This window comes from Anopheles aquasalis, chromosome 2 (assembly GCF_943734665.1).
Source record: "Anopheles aquasalis chromosome 2, idAnoAquaMG_Q_19, whole genome shotgun sequence".
Lineage (NCBI taxonomy): Eukaryota > Metazoa > Arthropoda > Insecta > Diptera > Culicidae > Anopheles > Anopheles aquasalis.
Window position 1 is genome coordinate 87,524,394 of NC_064877.1, and position 2,628 is coordinate 87,527,021.

The 2,628-nt window shown below is 40.4% G+C and overlaps 1 pseudogene; it reads left to right on the forward strand.

The window, feature by feature from the left end:
- Positions 1 to 816: 816 nt before the first annotated feature.
- On the forward strand, positions 817 to 2,027 carry LOC126572670 (fibrinogen-like protein A; annotated as a pseudogene).
- Positions 2,028 to 2,628: the final 601 nt, after the last annotated feature.

The window sequence follows — 2,628 nt, forward strand, 5'->3', positions numbered from 1 at the left end:
AAAAATCTTTCATGAGTGATGTTAAATTTTTGGAAGGTAATTGAATAGTTCATAGTATATTCAGATGCACTGTGAGGGTTTGCTGGCATATACTTTGTTACGAATGAGTATTGAAAATTAATATTGCAAATTGTCTGACGATTATTTCTTCACATTCATCATTAATCAGTTCCTAGCGCTGGAATTCACAAACAACGAGCATGATAAGGGGGAATCCCCAGGCATTTGCAGCATCCAGTTCGTCCACCAACGCATTGACAGTGAACATTAGACTGCGGGACCCTTATCAATCGTTAATAGCCGTGGCATGGAGGTTACCTTTGTAAACTGGTTGGATGATTTGCGAATAGAATTGTTCTCAAGGACTGTTTTTTTAGTGTATTTATAATTATCCCACTTTTGCGAATCATGAGTTGATTAATATGATAACTAATGCTAAAATGGAAATAGAGAATAAATGATTGGGAACGATTAAAAAATAAAAATAAAATAGTTAAAAAAAATAAATAGTTAAAAATAAAATAGAAACCGAACAAAGTTGATTGCATCGGGGGCCTCGGAATGTATGTCTATCAATCGTAATGAGATGCAGTTGCAATGGACGGAGATGCTTATCACCCACATAGAGACCGCACAGAGAGGTCAAAACATTTTCCAGCAAATCAGCACGGGCTGGCTTATCAAATGGAAAATACGCAATCATCACTCGATCGCTCCGTTACTACGGGAATCAGATGGTGGTTCAGGCATTGTATCAGTATAAAACGCCCCTCTGAGAATCTCAAAAACATCATTTTGATTCATCCTTCAGTCAACTTGGTGTGTTCCAGAAATGAAGTCGCACGTGGGTTTAATCGTGTTTTGTGCTATTCTCGGCGTTGGTGCAAGTGATAGTTGGCCCAGCGAGGGCGAAGGAAAAGCCAATCCGTCGGTGACTTGGATGCTAAAGTTGGTCGTGGCCAAATTGGAAGTGATGGAATATAAATTGCAAAAAACAGAGAGCATGCAGCTGCAGTTGCAAAAGATTGAGGACAAAATACAGAAACTCGAACATCGAATCGAGCTTAATTTAAGCGAGGATCAAAATCGAAATAAGGAGGTGCGCGCAGCTCTTCATAAACTCGATCAAGACGTCGATAATGTGCGCAACATCAGTCAGCAGATAATGAATTCCTTGCCGCAGTTGCACCAAATCACTAACATTCTGCAAAATCAGTGTTCTGTATCAGAAAAGTGAATTACAATAGTGTCGTCTCATCAACGAAAGTTAGTGTCTCACAGCCTCCGTCAACAGCACCAACGAAAACTACTACTATAACTACTAAAGCAATACTAAAGCCTAAACAACCTCCCTTTTCCTCGTGCAAAGATGTTCCTTCGAAAGTGTCTGGAACGTATCTTATCCGTGTGAAGAATGATAGTGAACCGTTTGAAGTGTATTGTGAACAGGAATCGTACGGCGGTGGATGGACCGTATTTCAGTACCGTTACGACGGATCACTGGACTTTTATCGAAGGTGGAATGAGTTTCGCGACGGATTTGGTGATTTAAACAAAGAGTTTTGGTTGGGTCTTGAGAAGGTCCACCAGATAACAAGTGGCCGTAAGCACGAACTGATCGTTGAATTAAAAGACTTTAATGGAAGATTCAAATACGCGCGGTTTGATTCATTCGAAATAGGAAGTGAAAGTGAGCAATACAACTTGAAGGATATCGGCGAGTATAGTGGCACTGCAGGTGATAACATGTCCCATAATAAATGTGAAAAGTTCTCAACCAAAGATCGGAATAATGATGAGAGCGGCGGACATTGTGCACAGGAGTTCGAAGGTGCATGGTGGCACTTCTGGGCTTGTAGCTTCGCGAATTTGAACGGGCCCTACATGAATGCCGTCGATGATAAATCAATGCATTGGTTTGATTTCAATAACAACCGGCAAGGATTGAGTTATTCCCGAATGATGATACGGGAGGTGGAATAGTGTTTCTAGTCGGATCATTAGTGCAGTGAATTGAATGGAAATTCAACAATCTCGAATCGCAAAAAATAGAATAAAATGAATTTTTTTCAAATAAAATCTATAAAGTCTTTTAAATGAAGAAAGTTTTTCCTTCCAGCAGCTCAAACCCAAAATTAATCAGAAACATCATTTCCTGTTGTGAAGAATAAAGATAGAAATTCGGCAAGAATAAAATAAATGGATGCACTCGGTGTGCCCTCGGTGTGCACCAAGCGTTTGCTGATTTCCCTTTTTCGACCATATGATTACCTCCGACTCCTATACAACGATGGTATTCCATGTTACTTCTTAGTTTCGCTATCAGCAGCAGTTTCTACTTCTTCTAACTCACCCGCCAAAACACATTTCAGTGAAGCGTCGTCCCATTTCTTTTCTTTCCTCGCTTCAAGAAGATCGAAAATGTTGAATCCAATCCGAGACATACGTAAGTAGATGTGAGTTTATTCGTTCTTCAAGCAGGATTGAAGCCAATCCCGCGGTGCGATGCGCCATCTGGTTCCTTCAAAAGGAGTACAACATTTCGCGATAGTAATGATAGGCGCTCTCTCTCTCTTGATAATACAATGGTGCTGGAGGATGAGTTGGTGTTAGAAGCAAAGCAAATGA